The 25,956-nt window shown below is 37.0% G+C and overlaps 1 protein-coding gene across 1 annotated transcript in view; it reads left to right on the forward strand.

Annotated features, from left to right (window-relative positions):
• LOC125653646 (uncharacterized) overlaps positions 1-25,956 on the forward strand; it is a 276,533-nt gene that overhangs the window by 10,205 nt on the left and 240,372 nt on the right. Inside the window, exons 2-3 of the mRNA XM_056145758.1 lie at positions 34-85; positions 16,510-16,612. The gene's annotated coding sequence lies outside the window, so the exon portion shown is untranslated. The remainder of the gene's footprint in view (positions 1-33; positions 86-16,509; positions 16,613-25,956) is intronic.

The following is a 25,956-nucleotide window of genomic DNA, read 5'->3' on the forward strand; positions in this document are numbered from 1 at the left end:
ATATTTTTATGATATTTTTCTTTATCTTCACAGGGAGGAAGAAATTGGTTGATCTTGGTATATGTATGATAATGGAGTCATATGGGTAACTGTCACTTTGATTACTATTAATCTCATAGATACAGGACTGCATGAGAGTTTGCTTGAATAATTATATTTCATTTCCATAATTTTATAGTAAACCAGATTAACTTTAATACAGATTTGAAAGGACTGGGTTCAACTAAAGCTACTTTTGGCTTTGAATCAAAGCTTTGATTTTTCTTAAATTCACTGATATCCATGCATGTTTAAATAGATGTAGTGAGAAACTAAAATTAAAATTATGTTTTTCCAAAATTGATTCCTTTTCTGGAATATGATGTCAAAGTACGTTTTGCTTACATGGGCTGAATTTAAGCTCAAGTGTCTTCTGTGAGCTATTCTGATAACTTTTTGTCCATCCTTCTGTCCGTAAATCACCACAGGGCTAATTTTGGCCAAACTTGCTTCAAAGCATGCTTGGGTAAAGAGGATTTAAGTTTGTTCAGATGAAGTGCCATGCCCTATTTGAAGTGGAGATAATTAAGAATTAGTAAAATTTTGTGGCAATCTTTTAAAAATCTTCTCAAGAACCACTAGGCTAATTTCAATCAAACTTGGCACAAATTATCCTTGGACGAAGGGGATTCTTTGATCAAATGAAGAGCCATGCTCCCTCCAAAGGGGAGATATATCAAGAAAAAGCAAAAATAGGGTGGGGTCAGTAAACCAAAAAAAAAAAAAAAAAAAAATGAAATCTGTATGAATGCTCCCTTATATAGTGTAGATTCAATTTTGTTAAAATCCACAATAAGGGATCAAACTTTTAAAGTGGGATATATAGGATAAATCTTGATTTAATTTCTCAAGAACAACAGGTCCATAATTAATCATATCAATAGGCATGCATTCCCAGGTAGTGCAGATTCAAATAGTGTTCCCCTGGGGTAGGATGGGGCCATAATAAGTTATCAAAGTTTTACATAGGATTAAGTAGGAAAAATCTTCTTTTCAATAACTGCAGGGCCACAGATACTCCTATTAATATGCAAACATCGCCATGTAGAGCAGATTGAAGTTTGTTCAAACCAAGGCTCCCGGGGGGTCGTGGTTCAAATCACTGTCATCGGGTTCATTGTCATACTTCACAAACACTTCAGGTGTACTTCTGGATACATGGTTCAATCTCCACAGCTTGATTATAACTACAGCAAAGCAGTTTGGAGTGGAAATTGTTTTGGTCATGTCACAAGAAGAGACATACTTAGGAAAAGGGTTCAGTCAGCTGGACAGTCAAGGTCACTTAGAAAAATAAAGGAAATTGTACTTATTTCAAAAGTCTGTAAGAAACACTGGAATCTTATACATGACAGAAGATTGCTCTTGATCAAACTGTGTGTCATTAACTGGAGGATTATTAAGACAGGATAGAGATGATGTACAAGCAGAGCTGTAGGCTATATTAAGATAGAAATCAAGAAAGTGTTGTACCATATATATTTATATTTTCCTAATGGAGAAGCATTTGAAGTTCATATTTGTTGCTAATGACCGGAGAGTCTGTTTTGATTGAGATGAGATTCATTATTACTCTCAAGGAGAATTTGTAAGACATATTCATCAAACCCTAAGGCATGTAATTTGATGGAATCTCCAGAGTAAAATATGTTTAATCATTATCTGCATTCAGTTGATGTTTTATAACCTTTTTCGTCATGTCACTTCCCAAAATCTTAATTAGTATGCATTCTAATTAGTTACAGTATTTCAAAAATATGTTCAGCAAGAATGTTGGAACCATTATGATTGACTATTAAAATTTGTTTTTAAGTCCCCCTTCTAAAAAAGGGCATATGGGTTTGCACCTGTCAATCAGTAGACTTAAGTGTTGTATGCTCAATATCTTGAGAACCTACATGTATTGCTTGATAAACCTCAAACTTGGTACACCTGCTAGATGTAAGTCTTGGCATACATGTATTATCTGCAAGAAATTGAGGAAATTTACTTTTGGGCAGCTGAGAAAGTGACAGTCATGAAGCTGACCATAGCTTACTGGGCCAAAGAGAGTAAATGAGGAAGAGTAAGGCTGTGATAAAGAGAGTGCTAAGGTTCGTTTTAGACCGGGAACTGACGTGGGTGATAAACTCAGCGGCGCTCTATGAGAGATACATCACACACTAGTGAGTGTGTTACTACCGTGCTTGAGTACTTTAATCATTGAGATTTTACAGTTCAGTTGACTGTTAATTTGTTGAAACATGTTGAATATCTTAAGAAATGTATGATGCAGTCAACAGTGACAATCACACTGAAATTCCCACCCATCTTAAGTATTGTAATCTGTAGATAATCGCACTGAAATTCACACCCATCTTAAGTATTATAATTTAATTGTAGACAAAATCAATTTAAATACTGTAGGCGCATGTCATGTTATAGCAGCTAAGTGTGCATATACTAATGCCTTGTTCACACAAAGAATTTAATTTGCATTAAAGAGACACTACAGCTCATTTTCCACATTTTAATAAAGTGTTTTTTAAAACACGTATTGATAAAATGATAAATGACATATCGATACTGACAATTTTGAACAATTGGGATGCATCAATTTACTCTCAAATGCGCTTTGAAGATCGTCCGGAATTCAAAGGTTTCTTCATGCTGACTCAGACTATTGAATGCTTATTTACATCACGTGGTTTTGAATGACAGCAAAGGTGTTGTGTAGGAAATTATTTAAATTCCCCTTCAAGGGGGTTCACACTCACCTTTCAAGTATAAGATTATTCCCTGCTCCTTATAATAAGTAATTATATAAATCATTGTTTCAACAGAAGCCCTTTCATGTTCCAATTGACGGATGTTTTTACAACTAACACGTGTGTGTTCAGATAAAAATAGCACAAGTTTACTTTTAAAAAGCAGTGTCTTCGCGGCTAGTCCCAATGGCAGATTTAGGGGGGGGGGGGGGGGGGGGGCAGGATCCCCCTCCCTCTCGCCACAAATTGTGAGTGAAAATCCAAATTTTGCACCCAGAAAGCCGATTACTTTGGCTAATATTTGACTTTCTCATTCCCCTTCGGAAATCCTAGCTAGATCCGCCACTGAGTTATAATCGTTTCTCCTAGCCTTTTGTTTTCCAACAGTCATACTGATCGCAAGGTCAATTTTATTTCACATATCAGTTTTATCTCATTTTATTTTTACCTCTTTTCTTACAGAATCTGTCAAAATTCTGGATCTATCTGTCCACTACACTTCCTCTCACTGGACGACATGCTGCACTGTTTACTGTCTGTGCGCATGCGTCTGAAGACCGAAAGGAGGAGACTCGATATTTTTTGTATAGGCCATCAAAAAGTATTAAATTTTACGTTAAAACGAGAATTTTTGACTTTAGATAAGTGTTATTTTCGCAAAGTTCATACATTCAACAATGCAACAAAAATTGAAAAAGCGCTGGGAAAATTGTCATTTAATGATTTTTGCGCAAAATGAGCTGTAGTGTCTCTTTAAACGACTAAGTTAATGCAAATTAAATCTGAATGGTGTTTATGTGTAAAACACTTAAATAACATCTTCTTTTGTGCTGTTGATACTATATTGAAACTAAATAGATATTTAGAAAGAGCAGGTAGTCCTTTGCCAAAATTGTAAATTTGATGATCCCAGGGGTAGGGGTTTTGGTTTCAGGGTGGGGCCAAAATGGTCAGTTATTAAATGTGTGAACAATAGACATTTTTAGGTCACCTGAGTAAACTCAGGTGACCTATTGCAATTGGTTGTCGTCCGTTGTCATCCGTCGTCAGTCATCCTTCGTGCGTTAACAATTGCAATGAACATTTTTTACTTCTTCTTGATAACTGCAGGTCCAATTCTTTTCATATTTGGCATGGAGCATCTTTGGGACAAGAGGGACATAAATTGTACATTTCAGGACTCCATCACCCATGGGGCCCTAGGGGCGGGGCAAAAACTGCCCAAAATTGACCAATTTTCAAAAATCTTCTTCTCTACAACTGCACAGTCGTCTAAGAAAAACTAAATCCATAGTGATGTAAAGTAGGATTGATTGTATCTTATTTAACATCTTGCTCGAGAATTTTTCAGTCATATGGAGATGTCACCAAGACCGGTGAAGGGCTTCAAATTTAGGCCTATGCTAGGCACTTATGGTCATTGAGCAGTGAGGGTTCTTTAGCGTGCCACACCTACTGTGACACGGGTCATCCGTTTTTAAGATCACCTCCAAGGACCTGTGACATTCACACCTGATGCCGAGCGGGTGGCGATGGAACTGTCACTACCTGTTTTAACGACTTCGGTCTGTCGCGGCCGGAATTCAAACCCCGGCCTCCCGCATGAGGGGCGAACCAAGATTGTAACTTTCAAGATCCCCGGGGTAGGGGTTCTGACCCCAGGGCGGGGCCAAACTTGGGATAGAGTGTTTATATGTAAAACACTTAAATAACATCTTCTTTAGTGTTATTGAAACTAAATGGATATTTAGAAAAAACAGGTAGTCCTTTACCGAAATTGTAAATTTGATGATCCCAGGGATAGGGGTTTTGGTATCAGAGAGGGACCAAAATGGTCAGTTATTAAATGTGAACAATAGACATTTTTAATTTCTTCATGATAACCATCAAATGACATGATGGGGCGTCCTCTAAAATTATTTGAAGTTTTCCAAACATTAGCTGGAAACTCTTGGGTATTATCTACAATTCAAATGTATTATGCCCATATCCATATATAAGCTATAGTGCAGCAGACACTGCTAACCTCTGAAAAAGGTCATCCAACCATTCAGAATGGCCAGTTTATCAGTGTTCCCCACACAATTTGAGACCACTTTTTGATGACGTACGTAAACATCTGCATGGTAAAGCATCATTATAATTAAAATATGATGCATAAAAGGCATTTCTTGAGTACCGAGAGCAGTAAAAACAATATATATACATGTAAGTAATTATATAAGTCTTTCATGGTATGTTCATGTTATTATCAAAAATTTCATAAGCAAGATTTTCTTGAGGAAAAGAACAATGTAATTGTAAATATGTATTATTACTACAGTAATTTGTTGTGAAGAGTTGGATTACATCTTGTTGACAGGCGTGGATAATCAGAGCAAAAGAAATGCTTCCAACTCAATTTATTGTACAACACCTTATGTTTTTTTAAATAGACGTTTATAAGGTATTGAACTCTGTGGATCAAGTTACTGTAGTAATGATAAAGGATGAGGTGAAAGAGCTATTGGACTCGGCCCCTTTTTCAGTGGTTACTGGTCAACCAAAGCAATTCTACTGTTCAAAAGTTCAAATTTGATATACAGTGGAGCCTCGGTAATCCGTATGCCATTAATCCGGACGCTTCACCTTCCGGACGATTTTTCTAGGGAATGAAATTTTTATACATTATTTTGCATCATTAATCCGGAAATTCGCGTTCCGGATCCGGACGGTCACTTTTTACTACAAAACGTTATATTGCTTTGAAAATTGTACCGTTAATCCGGACGGTAATTTTGTTTAGGGAAGGTTTGTGTCGGACACTTCTAGCAAGGCATAAATTATAAAGAAAACAAGCCAAACTGTCTAATTGAAGCGATTACCTGTACCCTGTCAACACCTCCCTCCAATTAGGTGGTATGTGCTTATAAGTCCGTTAGATAGCACGTGCCGATCGAGACATTGTATTGCCAATTTTCGCACATAAGATTTTTATTGCGTGTTTAGTGTTGAATTTTGTAAATAAATCTGTAGCATATTATTTTTATAGTCTTGATCAATACCCTAATAGTGTTACTAAATTAAACATCATTCCATAATGATAATTTTTTTAATTGCTACACATATCAGTTGTACTGATTCGTAAATTGATATCGGCTTATTCAAATCTAAAGAGTGTAGATTCTGGATTTTATACTGTTGATTGGCGTGAAATATCAGGGATCGAAATTAACTTTTTTCACCACTAGCAAATTTTAGCTAGTGGATTATTTTCCAACTAGCAAAATTGAGCTTTTACTAGCATTTTTCAATCAATTACTGTTTTACATGAATTTAAGAAAACAAGCATGTCTCTTTATCAAAATTTTGGGAATTTTTTTTAAAATCTCCTTTAAAGAGCAATAATAAAAATAAGATTGCGAATTTTTTCATTTAAAATTCAATGAATTATCAGACAACATACATGGTGAGGGTCATAGGGTACACTTGTGCGGCGTACTCGCTGTCCAGAGATCTACCACCTATTTACAACATCATGTGGATTGAAATCTTGAAGACTGTTTGCGCCAATTCAAACTATATGTTCAAAACTTTTGGAAATTTCATCTAAAAAAATTCTAGTTGAAAAGAAAACCCTGCGAACTCGAAGTGTTTGACTATAGAGTACAGAAGGACACCGCGTGAAACGGTGACACACTGTCATGTGTTGTTTCATGTATACACGGACGAGATCAGTATGCTTGCTATTTAAATCAGACGTCTCTGAGACGTCCGAAGTGTGTATGAAGTAGGTCATCTTCGACATCACTGACTGATGAGATGACCTTGGCCTTAGTTATTTATTCGATCCACGTTTACTTTTTCAATACTTGTATATTCATCCTGTAAAGCGTTTCTATGCACAAGACAAAATTATTGTAAACTTCAAAGTGCAGCCAATAAACCGAGGAAATCTGGGGAAAAGATCGGGGTTTTTTCACTCGCAAAAAGTTGCGATCACTTGTGATTTTTTACTCGCAAATTCAATTTTGAACTCGCATTTAGCAAGTATTTCCCCTTAATTTCGTTGCCTGAAATATACATGAATGTTCATGCACATGTATATGTAGTATAAGTTTTTAACGTTTAGAATGTCACGCATGTAGAATGTACCTGTGTACGATTGATTCTTGTTACGATGTTGTAGAGCTTTATTGCTTTCGAATTTTTAAACTCTGGGTAGAAGTGATAAAATTACCATGTTAAGGAAAATGACAATTAAATTCTGTATGTAACTGTAATGTTAGTTTCACCCGAGTTTTGTTCCGTTATTATCGCATCATGAAAATAATAGGTGCGCGTGTCTAGGTCAAAGCAGTAGTAGGTCTTGATATTACGAGCTTAAATGATTTTGTTCTCCCGATATTGTCTTGGATAATTATAGAATAAGAAATATGAACTCTGGCAGATTGAATTTTGGTTAAAGAATGTTGTCAACTGACATGATAATCACAAAATTCTTATATCAACTTTGGACGGTGAAGATTGTTTTAACAGACCGCCGAACCCGTGAATCGTGACAGATGGAAATTACTGGCCTCTTTAAGAAGTAAATTTGTGATAAAATGTTTGAAGTGTAAATGATTATGTTAGTTACTAATGATTTATTTACCTATAGTTACATAAAGTGCTTCATTATTTGTTTTAGTGCATACGGTTCACAGTTTTGTATATTTATATGTAGGGGTCATATGTATGTACAATGTAAACACAGGCAAATACACTGAACACGTACATTAAATTTTAGTGCTTTGAAATACATGTAAATGTTAACATTATCATAATTTATTTACTAATGCAAATGGTTAAATCCAATGATATAATGTGTTTAATTCACTATGCATCAATAAAGTAGGCACGTATTGGTTACTTATACAAAGGTAGAAAATATGCGATTCAATTATCTGGACGCTTCATTTATTCGTACGATTTTGCTGGGAACCAAAGTGTCCGGATTAACGAGGCTCCACTGTATAGACGCCACAGACGATGGTTTCTGAATTATAGTTTTGATTGTTCCCTTTGTTTTTTGTCATTAGGAATGCTGAAAAATCAACTGAATTTTAAACCTTAGCTTATAACAAGCATGCATGCAGTTTTCATCATAGTACTCCTGCATGAATAATGATAAACAAAGTGGGCGGGTTAAACACAAAGGACATCATTCAATTTAGGAATATGAATAAACCTTGCGCTTTCCCCTTTACAGGGGAAGAGGGTCCTGAAATTTACAATTTATGTCCCCCTTGTCCCAAAGATGCTGCATACCAAATTTGAAAAGAATTGGAATATCAGTTATTAAAAAGTTAAAAATGTTCAATTAAATTGCTACCTTCATCATCTTATAAAACAACAAAGAAAGCATTTTATCATACTCATGGGGCCATAGGGATAGGGCAATAATTTACCAATTTTCAAAAATCTTCTCTACAAGTGCACATTAAAATGTATATATAGTCATGTAGAGCAGGGATTTCATGATCCCAGGCTAGTGGTTCTGACTCCAGAATCGTGAGGAGCCAAACTTAGCATAAAGTGTTTATATGTAACACATTCTAAATAAAATTTTGTTTATTAGTCCCCCACTAAAGAAATCAAAGGGTAATTTAGGTTTGCACTCCATCCGTCTATCCATCCTTCAGTGCCAATCAGTTTTCCTCACCTTTTAGCTCACCTGAGCCAAGTGAGCTTTTCTGATCAAAATTTGTCCATTGTCTGTCGTCGTCTTTGTCAGCGTAAACTTTTCACATTTTCGACTTCTTCTCAAGAACTGCTTGGCCAATTTCAACCAAACTTGCCACAAAGCATCCTTGGGTGAAGGGCTTTCAAGTTTGTTCAAACAAAGGGCCATGTCCCTTTCAAGGGGTAGATTATCACAAAAATGCAAAAATAGGGTGAGGTCATTTAAAAATCTTCTCAAGAACCACGGGGCCAGAAAAGCTGAAATTTACATGAAAGCTTCCTGACATAGTGCAGATTCAAGTTTGTTCAAATAATGTCCCCCGGGGGTTGGATGGGGCCACAATAGGGGATCAAAGTTTTACATATTAATATACAGAAAAAATCTTTAAAAATCTTCTTCTCAAGAACCACTGAGCCAGAAAAACTGAGATTTACATGAAAGCTTACTGACATAATGAAGATTCAAGTTTGTTCAAATCATGGCCCTCAGGGTTAGGGTGAGGCCAAAATAGGGGATCAAAGTTTTACAAGCAAATATATAGGGAAAATCTTTAAAAGCTTTCTTCTCAAGAACTGCTGGGCTATGAGAGTGGAGGTTTACTTCCTGGTATAAAGTAGATTCAAGTTTGTTCAGATCAATGGCCCCCGGGGGATGGATGGGGCCACAATAGGAGATAAAAGTTTTACACACAAATATGTAGGGAAAATCTTTGAAATCTTCTCAAGAACCACTGGGCCAGAAAAGTTTACATTTACATGAAAGATTTCTGACATAGTGCAGATTCAAGTTTAATTGTCAAATACAGGGCCAAGGTGACTCAGGGGAGCGATGTGGTTCATGGGCCTCTTGTTATTCCTTCGATAATATCCTATTAATATGTCGTATAAACCTTTGATATGTCTTTGACCCAGTCTCCTGTTGTACTTCTTTTAGAAGAGGTCAGCCTGAACATTAACTAAACAGCAGCACAATATACCCGTGTTAAATGTCTGTGCTAATCTGGAATATGGTTGAGGATTTCATTATTTCATTGTTTTTTATCCTTTGATTCGCTCTCTCAACATGGATTCTGCTACATCCAATTTTATAATACAATTTAGCTTCTTTGGTGAAAGGAGATTTCGATCTTGACAAGAATGGTGGGATTTTTAATGATGCCCCTATGGGGGGTTTGTCGAAAAATGTGAAATCCTTTATCTGCAAGAATGAGATCTCCAGGCTGTAATTGGTCAAAGGCTTTGGAGTCCTCTACTAAGGCTGTGTCAGAAATGGAACCAGGATATAAATCAGATGTAAATACAAGTGCCTTATTTGGAGCCACACAATTAAGTCACAGCCTTTACTGTGTGACGGCTTTTGTAGTTGTTGTAGGTTAGCGATAGACTTCAATATTTGATGGAATGTCCTGGCTGAGTTGAAATCTGCAGAGGATTTTAGTGTGGTCAACTCTTTGCATTTCAGTTGAAACAGAATGCCTGTTTTGTTGAAAAAGATTTTGTGAAGATATATAATTATTATTATTTTATTCATTTATAAAGCACAAAATTACCTATCGTTTCTATGCACTGTACAATGTTTGTGCTAATAATCATTGATAATATACTAATAAAAGACCTGCAAGAGCTATAAAGAAAATGATAAAACAATAGAAAGAATTAAAAAAAAAACATGGTAGTAAAATCACGAAGTGGTTGACTTTGAGTTGCCAAGATACAATTGGCATACAGGTATTCATATGCTGGATCAAAATTCATTTTGGAAGAGCTTGCACATGGAATCCTTGATATTGCACTGAATTTTACATTCACAGGGCATATTCACGCTTGAACAAGAGTGTTTTTAGGTTCTTTCAGAATGCTCCATGTGCTTCAAGCTCTCGAAGTTCCAGTGGCAGTTTATTCCACAATTGTGCACCTAGTGTTTTTATGGCTCTTGTACCGTATTTGTTTGATGACTTCTTCACAACCAGTTGCCATTGGTCGGATGATGATCTCAAGGTCCTATGTGGCTGGTAAACAGGACATAACTCTCTCATGTATGCTGGTGCTGAGAAAGAGTGTAGTGATTTATGTATGGTTGTCAGCACTTTAAAGACAACATGTTGATTTACCGGCAGCCAGTGTAGTTGTTGTAGCTTATATAATATGTTCACAATATAAATATTGTAGATTGGCTTGTACCAAATCTAATGGCAAGATTTCAGTGGTGATGGAGAGGATGGATGCTTCCAAATTGAACTTTGTTACTTTCTTGTTCATAGAAATGTACCCATGTTTCATCACATATATAAATTCTATTCATACATGAAGAACAAGGGACGTTATTGGCCAAAATTGGCCGCGCTTCAAAAACCGATCATATTTTGCAGGTAGAAAGGTGATAATTTTCTCGTTTCATTCATATATAACATGTACCATTTACTTGTTGCTGATATTGAGAAAATAACGTTACAATATTGCATTGTTAACTCTGACGCTATCTTCCGACGGTCGCTTTTTTGGAACGACGTCATCGACCTTTTAGGATTTAGTCCCCTGATTTTTATAGAATATTTTTCTAAAAGTTACAATTTTAACTTTTTATATAAAAATACTCATTGAGATCAAAGACAATTGAAAACTGACATGCTATGGAAAATGCATAATTCATTTACATGTAACTTTATCGTGGTCATAGGCATTTTGTGGAAGAATCTTGTGTTAATTAGAGTGAGGAAAATAATGCGTGTATTTGTCAAAAATTGTTCAGTAGAACGCAATTATATTTTCGAAGGTGCTGTTCGATGTCCTCCTATTCAAATGAAATATGAAAAATAAAATGGCTTTTGAATTTTCTTTTTCCTGGTTTTGTTTTTTGGTCATAAATATTAACACTTTGATCAAAACTTTAAGAAGCTGAAGATGAAAGATGACATACTTATTAGAGAGACACAGAATGCAGATGGTACCTGTCATCAACAATATGTTGTGCCACATACATTTAGTCCTGTGATCCTGCACTATTTGCACAACGATATGGGTCATCCAGGCAGAGACAAAACTATAGCTTTAGTCCGAAGTAGATTTTACTGGCCAAGGATGCACACAGATGTATTGAAGTGGGTTGACGAGTGTGAGAGATACATCAAGTTCAAGACACCTAACAACCAGAAAGCATCATTAGTAAACATCACAACTACTCAACCTTTAGAGTTAGTTTGTATGGACTACATGACATTAAAACCATCCAAAGGAAACATACAGAACATATTAGTCTTGACAGACCATTTTACCAAATATGCAGTAGCAGTACCAACGAAGAATCAAACAGCAAAGACTACTGTTGAGGCAATTTTTAACAACTTCATCATCCATTATGGTCTGCCGCAGAAACTTCATTCAGATCAAGGAGTGAACTTCTGTAGTAATTTGATTAAAGAATTATGCCAAATTACTGGGATATCCAAATCCAGAACTACACCATATCATCCCATGGGCAACGGAATAACAGAACGCTTTAACAGAACCATTCTTTCTATGTTAGGCACTTTGGATCCAGAACAGAAACATGATTGGAAAAAACATGTCTCTCCATTAGTACATGCGTACAACTGTACTGTACATGATTCGACAGGATTCTCTCCATATTATTTGATGTTTGGGCGAGAACCAAATCTTCCTGTAGATCTCATTTTTGGAATCGAGCGAAATTGCCAATTTAAATTGACTTCTTCATACATTGAAACCCTACAGGAAAATCTCAGAAATGCATATCATCAAGCTGAAACAGCAATTAAGAATTCTCAAACGAAACAGAAGTTGCATTATGACACCAAGATAAGAGGAGTAATCTTAAATGAAGGAGATCAAGTTTTAGTTAAGGTTGTCAGTTTTGATGGGAAACACAAAATTCAGGATAAATGGGAGGAAAATCCCTACATCATCATTAGTCAGCCAAATGTTTCAATTCCGGTTTATAAGGTGAGACGAGAAGATGGCCAAGGCAGAATCAGAATTCTACATAGGAATTTATTATTGCCCATTGGTTCCAAGTTATCTTCACCTGTTCCAGCACCTAGATTTAGAACCAAGAGAAGTGAAAAGTCTCAAGATAGAGAAAAGAGATCTGCCATTCAGGATCAGTTGGAAGGATCTGATGTTGATGCAGACAGCATGTATGTTACAGTGGAATGCCCTGTACCATTTAGTGATGCACTGTCTGAGGATGTTGCAGATAGTACTCACACTATTACTGGTGACGATCAGAGTGGTGTTGAGTTCCTGGAGGACGGATCAGGGGAGGACGCTCCCAATCAGAGTACTCAGGAACTACCTGATGATCTTGATTCCAGCAGTTCTCATATGGATGATTTACATGAACCTGTAGCTGAGGTTCCTGATGAACATGATGATGATGATCATGAACCAAGATGATGATAATGAGACCGATTTGCCTAGAAAGTCGACAAGAATCAGAAAGAAGCCGCAATGGATGGAACATTATGCCTGTAGTCTACAAACGTCTCAGCAACCCGAATTGAAGATAAGGCAATGTGTTTTAAAGAAATGGCTTCTCAGTTGAGAATGATGGACAAAGAAATGTCGAAAGCTCTTTTAAAAATGTTTACCGAAAAATTCTGAGTTTTTATTTTTGATAAATTATCATGCATTTTTTTCATTATTTCAACACTACATGACAGAGGGTAAGTCTTCCTTTAAATGACGTGGAAGTCATTTTAAAAGGAGGGGAAGGGTGTAATAGTGTTTATTAATTGATTTGAATTAATAAATCTACACAAATTTGTATATAGATTTCAAATTAAACATTATCTGAATAACCACTACATTGAGATGTGTTTTATGCTCATCCAAGTAGAACAGGCAGTACCTGTTCTGATTTATTGAATTTTGCCTTAGGTCATTATAATCAAACTTTTGTAAATAGGTTTGAAAGTGTTCGAAGTTCCTATTGGTTTTAGTGTTGTTAGCTGGTGTTTTATTGGTCAGTTCTTTTTCCCTCCAAAAGTTCTTGGTGGTGTTCAGTCATTCTTTGTCTAGTTGACAGATATTTGACTGTTGACTGATCATTTCTTTAACAAGGTAAGCTTATTTTCTAACTTTAATATTATTTCTAATTTGCAGTAAATGTAATAATTTGGTAGATTTAATTCCATAGCACTTGCACAGTGAGAATGATATTTTGTGAGGCATAAATCAGTTAGCTTGAAATAAGTTAAATTTATGTGTTTCACAGATTTGGTATATTTTTAAATACATGCTTGATATTTTTATGATGCAAGTTTATTAACTTCATAATTTACAGTCAATCTCCATGGACATTTTTGTTAAATGAGGGATTATTGCCACATCACTTATTCCCATAGAATGGTATGATGGTGTTCATGATATATTCTATGATTATAATGAATAATGTCTGTATAGTCATTATAGAAAATCATAAATATATAGTATCAGTGTTTTTAAGCTTTTATAATATCATATGGTAACATATATTTCAAAGAAGTAATTTGTGTAAATAAGCAATACTTTGATGTATATGATTGTAAATATAATTATTTGTTTGATATGTTTCAGAGTGTCATTACACATACATATATATCTAAAGCTTAGATTCTGGCAATAAAATGGAGGTGATCGACATCTAAGAACCCATACAGGACTTTGTTGTTTAATTCGACAGAAACCCTGTTACATATTAACACCCAATATGTAGTCTTTGATTTTATTAAACACCTACATGTATTGTAACAATACATACACATACTATAGCTAGCTAATTTGTATCCCAACAGCTAGAAATCTAATATTCACCTCCAAGATTTGTTCTTTATATGAGTGATGGTTTTTACCTCACCTTAAGTGAGCTTTCCTGTTCGAAATTTGTCCGTCGTCGGTGTTGTTATCGTTGTAAACTTTTTACAATATCATCTTCTTCTCCAGAACCACTGTGCCAATTGCAACCAAACTTGGCATAAAGTATCCTTGGGTGAAGGGGGTTCAAAGTTTTACATGTGAATAGCCTCGTGTTATATGGTCGCCTACCCAGACTTATGGGTTTTTCTTGGTGTTCCAGTTTCCTTTACTATAACCCCTCCAACATCTGTGAAAAACACATTGGAAATACTTTGCTCTTGAATTTGTATGGGTTTATACTGGTAAGCCAAAGAAAGCGATTTTTATTTATGCACTCTTTGATGTTTCCATGGAAACTTTTGAATAGGCTTCAATCAACTTTGTCAAGATAGTAATTACAGTAAAAATTAGAATGTCTCACTGATATCAGTCGATACACATGTCTACATTTCTGTCACCATGGTAATTCCGTACACTGTAGTGAAATGAATTCTTTTTGCCCAGATTTTACAGTTCTCTGTATGAGCAAAGACAATTTTACAACCACTGCAAAATGTAACAGTAGGCTGAAAATATAATTTACTGATATAGATTTAATGATTCAGTAATCTCATAATATATCAATACAATATAGAATATTATACTAGAAGTACATGATCCCTTAGGATTTGATTCCATGTATGTAGATTATGTGCCAGATAGATTATGTGCCAGGTAAATTCTTTGCCAGGTAGATTATGTGCCAGGTAGATTATATGCTTGGTAGACTTTGTGCCAGGTAGATTTTGTGGAGAAATTAGATGTGTATGGAAACCCTTTCTACTTGCCTGACTATTTCAATCCAAACAGAAAGTACTTCAGAATTGGTTATGCAGTAGTTAAGGCTTTATGTACCGTGGATATCGGCCTAGATAACTTGGTGGTTAGAGCACCTGACTAGTAATGCAGGGTCCTTGGTTTGATTCCTTGGGGTCCAGCCATAAATTGTCTCCTTTCCTATTGCAATATATTACAGTAATGTCTCCCTATAAGTGTTAGCAGTAGCAGACTTGTGTGGGTGGGGTACCATATTAGCTCACCTGAGCCAAAGGCTCAAGTGAGCTTTTCTTTAATCGTCAATTCATGATTCACATGTAATTCTGTACAAAACTTTTCTGCAATACGGAACTTTCAGGATGTGCTGGAATGACTGATTAGATTTGACGTGTATACACCGAGGTCACGTGATAGTAAGCAATTGTAAGGCAAATTCGACATCGATATAACTGGTGTTTCGCTAGCAGACGGTCTGTAAAGAGCTATGCGCAGTCCCACGTTGACGATCCAAGTCACTATTGGTGCTTAGTACCTGGGTGTAAATTCGATGGAAGGAAAAAGGCGCATTAAAATGCATATCCTGGAATGGAAGGCATGAAGTTTTACCGATATCTTCAAGATATTCCTTAGATTTGTTTTCCTCGCCAAGTCATATGATTTAAGCATTTTCTTATAAATGGTTGTAGTGATTCCTTTCTTTGAAAAATAGCATTTGAATACTGTAACGGTAATTTGGTAGCAATTGAAGTATTCCATGCTTGTTTACTTAGTTGTTAATGTAATCCGGAAGTGACATGCGCCCTACAAATTATGTTCAATGTGCGATAAAAGTCAGAGTGGATCCATATCTCGAAAGTCCCATATTACATCAATACTTAACACTTTCGATCATGAAGAAAGGGAAATATGGATGTAGTATGAATTTCACTCTATTTAAATTGCTTCATTTATGTAAGATAGCTATACGAATTAAGCATTATCCAATCAAACAAGGATGTGCATGCTTGACTTCAGTAACCTAAATGAAGTTTAAAGGGGGAGGGGTTATACTGGAATCACGTATGTTTGTCCTCTAGTATTAACAATGATGAACAGATTTAATTAGGACTTTGTGTATATCGTACATGAATAATGAATTTGTGCACATGCTATTTTGCTTGAGATTTTTAAAAGGTCAAATCCCAAGGTATAGGTCACAAGGTCTAAAATTTGGTTATTCTTGTTACAAGGAATAGACATGTGAAATATGAAAGCCCTATCACCATCCATTCAAATGTTATGGCCAAGATTCAAGTTTTTACAGACAGACAGACAGAGCCAAAGCTATATGCCCTCAAATCTCTGATTACAGGGGCATAAAAGGCGTGTAACTGTCAACAAGAACTGTGAAATTGCCTACCCTTGCCAATTGGGCCAAGCTAGGGATGTGAGGCTTTAGGATGGGACCTAAACGGGTATATAGTAAGAATGTATTGTGTCTTTAAAAAGTCATTTTCTTTTACTTTCGTGTATTATGGGTGTATGGTTTTGATAGGTTTATAGCATCCAACCAGAATTGTGAAATTCTCTACCCCTCCACCAGGGTTTCAGGCTCTAGGGCCAGAGATTGTTATAAGGTAAGAGAGTGATGATGCTTATTAAGGATAGCGTTACTTATATTGTATTACATCGTACATCGTGTATGATTCTACACCACAGAGGAAGTCAATTAAATTTTTTGGAATTTTAAAACAAAAACTGGAGGGAGACATGTTCTTCTACCCTGAGATATCGCTGTGTCTCTATTGATACTGGAGGGAGACATGTTCTTCTACCCTGAAATATCACTGTGTCTCTATTGATACTGGAGGGAGACCAGTTCTTCTACCCTGAGATATCACTGTCTCTATTGATACTGGAGGGAGACATGTTCTTCTACCCTGAGATATCACTGTCTCTATTGATAATGGAGGGAGACATGTTCTTTTACCCTGAGATGTCATTGTCTCTATTGATACTGGAAGGAGACATGTTCTTCTACCCTGAGATATCACTGTCTATTGATACTGGAGGGAGACATGTTCTTCTACCCTGAGATATCACTGTCTCTATTGATACTGGAGGGAGACATGTTCTTCTACCATGAGATATCACTGTGTCTCTATTGATACTGGAGGGAGACATGTTCTTCTACCCTGAGATATCACTGTCTCTATTGATACTGGAGGTAGACATGTTCTTTTACCCTGAGATATCATTGTCTCTATTGATACTGGAGGGAGACATGTTCTTCTACCCTGAGATATCACTGTGCCTATTGATACTGGAGGGAGACATGTTCTTCTACCCTGATCTATTGATGCTGGAGGGAGACATGTTCTTCTACCCTGAGATATCACTGTCTCTATTGATACTGGAGGGAGACATGTTCTTCTACCCTGAGATATCACTGTCTATTGATACTGGAGGGAGACATGTTCTTCTACCCTGAGATATCACTGTCTCTATTGATACTGGAGGGAGACATGTTCTTTTACCCTGAGATATCACTGTGTCTCTATTGATACTGGAGGGAGACATGTTCTTCTACCCTGAGATATCACTGTGTCTATTGATACTGGAGGGAGACATGTTCTTCTACCCTGAGATATCACTGTCTCTATTGATACTGGAGGGAGACATGTTCTTTTACCCTGAGATATCACTGTGTCTCTATTGATACTGGAGGGAGACATGTTCTTCTACCCTGAGATATCACTGTGTCTATTGATACTGGAGGGAGACATGTTCTTCTACCCTGAGATATCACTGTCTCTATTGATACTGGAGGGAGACATGTTCTTCTACCCTGAGATATCACTGTCTCTATTGATTCTGGAGGGAGACATGTTCTTCTACCCTGATCTATTGATGCTGGAGGGAGACATGTTCTTCTACCCTGAGATATCACTGTGTCTATTGATACTGGAGGGAGACATGTTCTTCTACCCTGAGATATCACTGTCTCTATTGATACTGGAGGGAGACATGTTCTTCTACCCTGAGATATCACTGTCTCTATTGATTCTGGAGGGAGACATGTTCTTCTACCCTGATCTATTGATGCTGGAGGGAGACATGTTCTTCTACCCTGAGATATCACTGTCTCTATTGATACTGGAGGGAGACATGTTCTTCTACCCTGAGATATCACTGTGTCTATTGATACTGGAGGGAGACATGTTCTTCTACCCTGAGATATCACTGTCTCTATTGATACTGGAGGGAGACATGTTCTTCTACCCTGAGATATCACTGTGTCTATTGATACTGGAGGGAGACATGTTCTTCTACCCTGAGATATCACTGTCTCTATTGATACTGGAGGGAGACATGTTCTTCTACCCTGAGATATCACTGTCTCTATTGATAATGGAGGGAGACATGTTCTTTTACCCTGAGATGTCATTGTCTCTATTGATACTGGAGGGAGACATGTTCTTCTACCCTGAGATATCACTGTCTATTGATACTGGAGGGAGACATGTTCTTCTACCCTGAGATATCACTGTCTCTATTGATACTGGAGGGAGACATGTTCTTCTACCATGAGATATCACTGTGTCTCTATTGATACTGGAGGGAGACATGTTCTTTTACCCTGAGATGTCATTGTCTCTATTGATACTGGAGGGAGACATGTTCTTCTACCCTGAGATATCACTGTCTATTGATACTGGAGGGAGACATGTTCTTCTACTCTGAGATATCACTGTCTCTATTGATACTGGAGGGAGACATGTTCTTCTACCATGAGATATCACTGTGTCTCTATTGATACTGGAGGGAGACATGTTCTTCTACCCTGAGATATCACTGTCTCTATTGATACTGGAGGGAGACATGTTCTTTTACCCTGATCTATTGATGCTGGAGGGAGACATGTTCTTCTACCCTGAGATATCACTGTCTCTATTGATACTGGAGGGAGACATGTTCTTCTACCCTGAGATATCACTGTCTCTATTGATACTGGAGGGAGACATGTTCTTCTACCCTGAGATATCACTGTCTCTATTGATTCTGGAGGGAGACATGTTCTTCTACCCTGAGATATCACTGTCTCTATTGATACTGGAGGGAGACATGTTCTTCTACCCTGAGATATCACTGTCTCTATTGATACTGGAGGGAGACATGTTCTTCTACCCTGAGATATCATTGTCTCTATTGATACTGGAGGGAGACATGTTCTTCTACCCTGAGATATCACTGTCTCTATTGATTCTGGAGGGAGACATGTTCTTCTACCCTGATCTATTGATGCTGGAGGGAGACATGTTCTTCTACCCTGAGATATCACTGTGCCTATTGATACTGGAGGGAGACATGTTCTTCCACCCTGAGATATCACTGTCTCTATTGATACTGGAGGGAGACATGTTCTTCCACCCTGAGATATCACTGTGTCTATTGATACTGGAGGGAGACATGTTCTTCTACCCTGAGATATCACTGTCTCTATTGATACTGGAGGGAGACATGTTCTTCTACCCTGAGATATCACTGTCTATTGATACTGGAGGGAGACATGTTCTTCCACCCTGAGATATCACTGTGTCTATTGATACTGGAGGGAGACATGTTCTACCCTGAGATATCACTGTGTCTATTGATACTGGAGGGAGACATGTTCTACCCTGAGATATCACTGTGTCTATTGATACTGGAGGGAGACATGTTCTACCCTGAGATATCACTGTGTCTATTGATTCTGGAGGGAGACCTGTTCTTCCACCCTGAGATATCACTGTGTCTATTGATACTGGAGGGAGACCTGTTCTTCTACCCTGAGATATCACTGTGTCTATTGATACTGGAGGGAGACATGTTCTACTCTTGAGATATTACTGTGTCTCTTGTTACACTCTGTGTCAAGGAAAACTCTTCAAAGTTCCAGTTGGAAATAGATTGCACCAAAATACTCTTAACATATTCTTAATCTTCAGAATTTGGCAGCTCCAGATCCATTCTACTACATCGCTCAACATTTCTTCATAGATCTATACCTCTTAACTTGGACCTGCTTCAACACTTAGTATAGCCCACAGAGCAAGTAATCTATGTCTGAGAGATTAAACAGGCATACCAGTGAATTCAAACAGTCTTGAATAGTGATGAAACGATTGTCACCGACAATCGATTATAGATTGTTTTTGGCTTTTCGATTCTGTTTATTGATTCTATTTTTCATAATTGATCGTCACCTGTACACTAATTAATATCTAATCCAAGATTCATCTGACTGTTAATCCCACTTTTATATCGAGATATGTGTGTGTGGTGGAGGGGGAAGAATCAGAGTGAACTCCACATTGAAAAGTGGGAATTCAGTGACACCAGCTAGTGCGTATGCTGCACATATCCATAAAACTATAGATAGAAATAACCCCAAAAATAATAAACATTTATTAACTACATGTAAATATCGATTATATCGATCATTGATTGATACAGCTCTTCTGTTTATCGATTAAGAAATTTTTCCGATTTTTCAACACTAGTCTTGAATCCAAACCAGGAGATTGCATGGCCTTCAAAATGTAGGAGACTGAAGGGTATTTTCTGGAGATTTTTTATCAACAACATTTTTAAAACATGTATTGTAATTAAAGCAGCCATTTTCTTCCTCATTTTTAGCCGAGTTGCATAGCAAATCTCGGCTTTTAAATTGGCGAAGGATGGGCGTCCAGTCGGGCGGGCGGCGTCCATAATTAGTTTGTCCGGTTTCTAACTTTCATACTTTTTAGTACATCTTTGTTAGACTTACTTTTAAAAGGTATTCAATGTATAATGACCATATTTCATATCTAATAAATGGATGGTGGAATATTTGTAATCATGGTATCATTTTGAAGGGTTCATGAAATAAAAATAATCCACCATAGGAATTTTCAAAATTTTGTTTACTGCTTGATTTATTTCACATAGAATTTAACATTGAAGTATATGGGAAAAGCATGTTTTATTACAATATTTTAAAAACAAATTATATTTTCGTAATAATCTCTTGGTAGAAAGTTACATACACTTTCTTTATGGATAACTGATAGGGTGGTGCTCTGTTTGACACAATTAAACACATAATACAGTTTGAGGAATTATTAACTAATAAATGACAAAGTATTACACCAAAAAATCATATAAAACAGTTAAAAATATAACAAACTAAGAACACAATACTGTAATTCATGCTAAGGAATTGTGACTAATAAAACATTACAAAAATGCCACAATCCTAAAAACTACAATATGAAAAATCATAAATACAATATTATGACTAGAAAAAACCTCAAGTTATAAGAGCAGATACTTTGGCAATTTGTATATACAAAAAGTGTCAAAGATGGGGTATCTTCCGCCACCTATCAAGGCTGTAGTTACCTTCAGCTTTGATATGCCCCATCCACCACTTTCTTTTTATGAAAATATGAAATAAAATTAATCATTGTCAACACACATTTTTAGAAAATTAGATTTTTCTTATTTTTATAAAGGGCAGACAACTCTTTCAAAAAGTCTTGAGTGCAAAAAGGTCAGCTTCTAATCATTTACCAGTCATGTGAATTTCATTTGCTTCACTTTCATCATTATTTAACAATATTAGCTTTTATGTTGATCTAAATCCTTCAAAATTGTTCATTATACTTTCATTATACATGGAATACCTTAACATGATCACATCCAAAAGAGGAATGTTCCTATTTATTTTGAGGTAAAAAAGTCAAGATCACTTTGTCACTAAATGCCATAGATTTGAGCTTTTATGGTCTCTAACTTTCATACTACTTGGTGCATCTTTGCCAGACTTGCATATTTTGATCACATCCAAAAGAGGAAGGTTCCTATTTATTTTGACGTCAAAGGTCACGGTCTCTTTTTCACTATATACTGTAGATTTGAGCTTGCCTCTAACTTATATACATGTACTTGCTGGTGCATGTTTATCAGACTTCAAATCCTGATGACATTCAAGATTCATGTTGCTTTTGAAATCCAAAGGTCAAGGTCATTATTACACTAAATACCTATTGCGGCCATTCAAAGCTTCATACTTTGTGGGGATCTGGGTTAGAATAGGTCCTCAGTACCCCTTGCTTGTCGTAAGAGGCGACTAAATGGGGCTGTCCTTCGGATGAGACTGCAAAAAGCTAGGCCCCGTGTCACAGCAGGTGTGGCACGATAAAGATTCCTCCCTGCTGAAAGGCCATAAGCGCCGAGCACAGGCCTAAATTTTGCAGCCCTTCACCAGCAATGGTGATGTCTACATTAGGGGTGAATCAATATATCAACATATCGAAATGTACCGGTATACGTCTGTCCAGCGATATATGATATGGTGTTTCGACGATACGATACGATATAATGTCGGGTTGAAAAACAGCCCTTTTAATAGTCGGGATCGAAGTTCATAATTTAAAAAGGCTTCTAACAGGAACACGATTCCTCAGACTTTAATACCCGCTTTTACATTGTGACATTGGAGATTCCTCGGACTTTCATTAATGCCCGCTTTTACATTGTGACACATCGGAGATTGCTCAGACTTTAATCCCTGCTTTTACATTGTGACACATCGGAGATTTCTTAGACTTTAATCCTCGCTTTTATATTGTGACACATCGGAGATTTCTCATACTTTAATCCCCGCTTTTACATTGTGACACATCGGAAATTCCTCAGACTTTAATCCTCGCTTTTACATTGTGACATTAGAGATTCCTCAGACTTTCATTAATACCTGCTTTTACATTGTGACACATCGGATTTTTCAGACTTTAATCCCGATTTTTTTAAATTTTGATATTTTACTTCAAAAAATGCTTAACTACATTGTAAATCCAATATATCGGATATCGCATCAGAAAATATTGTATCGTATCGTATCGGAAAATCTTGAGCAATACACACCCGTAGTCTACATGCGAGTGAAATATTCTCGAGAGGGACGTTAAACAATATTCAATCAATCAATCTAAGCTTCATACTTATAAACTATATTAAATAGGTGCATGTTTTTACTTCGTGGATGCAAGTGTGCATAATTTTCCAAACTGCAATTCGTCCATACGCAAATTTGATGCGTTTTAGCGATTTTTTGATTTTTTAAATTGGAAAAAAGAAAATTTTACTGTATTAAAGATCTGTTTATAATTTTTTTCAATTCAGTAGGATCATAATTTAAATACATGTATCTTTGATGATTATAAGTCCCCTACTGATGAAGTTGAAGGCTACTTTCGGTTTGTGCTCCGTCCGTCTGTCTGTAGGCCGTCAGTCCTGCAAATCAGTTTTCTGGACTTCTTTTTGATGTGCTTGCAGATATTCATTTGATATTAGGTACATTGCTTTGCCATAACAAGTTACAGATGAAATTCGAATTTCGTCTCGGTCCATTGATTTTTCACTACATTATGGCCCTTGGACTTAAATAAAATAGCATGAATTGTCAGTTTTGATGTACTTGCAGATATTCATTTTATATATGGTACATCGCTTTTTGGTAACAAGTTACAGATTGAATTCAAATTTCATCTTGATGCGTTGATTTTTCACTAAGTTATGGCCCTTGGACTTTAAAAAAAAGCATGAATCGTCAGTTTTCCTAACTTTTTTTTGTTGTGCTTACAGATATTCATTTGATATTCATGATTGCTTTGCCATAACAAGTTACAGATCGATTTTGAAGTTTTCCTGGTCTAGTCTTTGTACCTGAATAGTAGTTCATTTCCAACCATTCCTATCCTGGTTTCCCAATCTTCCCCTTTACCATAACCTTGGTCTCACAATGAACTTCGAATATTGTTGTGGTCCAATAATTTTTGCCTCTGGTAGGGGACTATGCATTGCTATGCAATACTCTCAGAATGATTGTTATTTTCAATTTGACACATAGGTATACATCAGTATATTTTCAGAACAGTAATTCATTCATCAAATGTAGTTCCTTCCTTCCTTCCTGGATACTGTTAGTGATTGTTATCACATCAGTGCCGCTATGGTATCCCTCCATGTCACACGGTCTTTGGCTATATTTTCGGCCTCCTGATATGTTAGGCCCGCAGTTGTAAAGTTTCTTGCCAGCGTGTCTTGCCATCTCTGCCGTTGTCGTCCTTGTTTTCGTCTGCCTCCGACCGATGTAGGGTCCCATTCGTACATTTGCTTAGGGAATCTTTCGTTTCCCATCCTCGACATGTGACCAAACCATCTCAGCTGATTCCTCATGAGTAGTGTTGAGGCATATGGTTGATCTGTGAGCTCTCGAATGTCACTGTTGCGCCTTCGTTCCCACCATTTGGTCTTCAGAATAATTCTAAGGCATCTGGAATCGAAGGCGTCTAGTCGTTGCTCATGTTTCCTGGTTGTGGCCCATGTCTCAGATGCATACAGCAATGTTGGAATGACAACTGCTCTATATATTCTCATTTTTATTTTGAGGCTGATCTTTGCTCTCCAAGTGTTGCGCAAGTTCTTAAAAGCATTGGCGGCTTTTCCTATACGAATGTTCAGCTCAGTATCGATGGAATTAATTGGTGTTACAGTTGAGCCTAGGTAGTTAAACTTCTCAACTTTATCAATGGTAGACTCTCCATCTTTCACGCATGCCGATGTTTCACCTATTGGCATAACCTTGGTTTTCTCTGCAGAAACTACAAGGCCAACCTCTTCTCCTGCTCTCCTGAGTCTTGCCAGTGCTGCTGTTGATTTTTCTTCGTCTGGTTCTATCAGAGCCACATCATCAGCAAAGTCGAGGTCTGATAGTTTCCAACCGTCCTCGATTCCCCTGAGTGTACGAACACGCTTCTTCATCTGCAATCCATGACTGTCACAGGACTTTCTTAATACCCAGTCTATGAGAATGCCAAACAGTATGGGAGACCAACACAACCTTACCTCACCCCAGTCTCGACAAAAAACCAGTCGGAAAATTCGCCTCCTACTTTCACTCTAGCCTGAGATCCATTATAGGTGTTTCTGATAATGCTTATGGTCTTGTCTGGGATGCCATATTCTTTCATTATTTTCCATAAGGATGGTCTATGTACGCTGTCAAAAGCTGCTTTAAAGTCGACAAAAGTAGTGACTGCTGGTATTTGAAACTCAAGGCATTTTCCGATCAGTATTCTCAGACAAAATATTTGGTCAATACAACCTCTCGATCTCCTAAATCCTGCTTGATTCTCTCGTAGTCTTTTATCAACAGCATCTTTTATCCTGTTCAATACAATCCAGGCAAAGGCTTTTCCTGCCACAGACAATAGTGCAATGCCCCTGTAGTTCTTGCAGTCTTTGATGTCACCTTTTTTAAAGAGAATACAAAGTTCACTCTTTTTCCAGTCTAGAGGCACCTGCTCTTCTTGCCAGATCTTAAACAAGAGTGAATGGAACCTGGCTGTGGTGGGTTGACCTCCACATTTTATCAGTTCTGCTGTAACACTGTCTGTACCAGCTGACTTGTTGTTCTTCAGTTTGTTGATTGCCTTTTCTACTTCCTCCTCTGATGGTTCACTTGTATCTGTATCTAGTTCTTCCCATAGCTGTTGACTTGGATGGTACCTTCGTGCTGGGGCTGGTCTGTTCAGGAGCTCATAGAAGTGTTCTCTCCATCTGTCTTTCACTTGATCTTTGTCAGTCAGTATGTTTCCTTCCTTGCTTTTTACAGACATGGGCTGTGGTGTTGATTTCCCATTCATCTTTTTCACAATTTGAAATACCTTCCTTTGATTTTTCATACCAGATGCTACCTCTAACTCACTAGCACATTTGTCAAACCAATTCT

This window comes from Ostrea edulis, chromosome 7, assembly GCF_947568905.1.
Source record: "Ostrea edulis chromosome 7, xbOstEdul1.1, whole genome shotgun sequence".
Taxonomy (NCBI): Eukaryota; Metazoa; Mollusca; class Bivalvia; order Ostreida; family Ostreidae; genus Ostrea; species Ostrea edulis.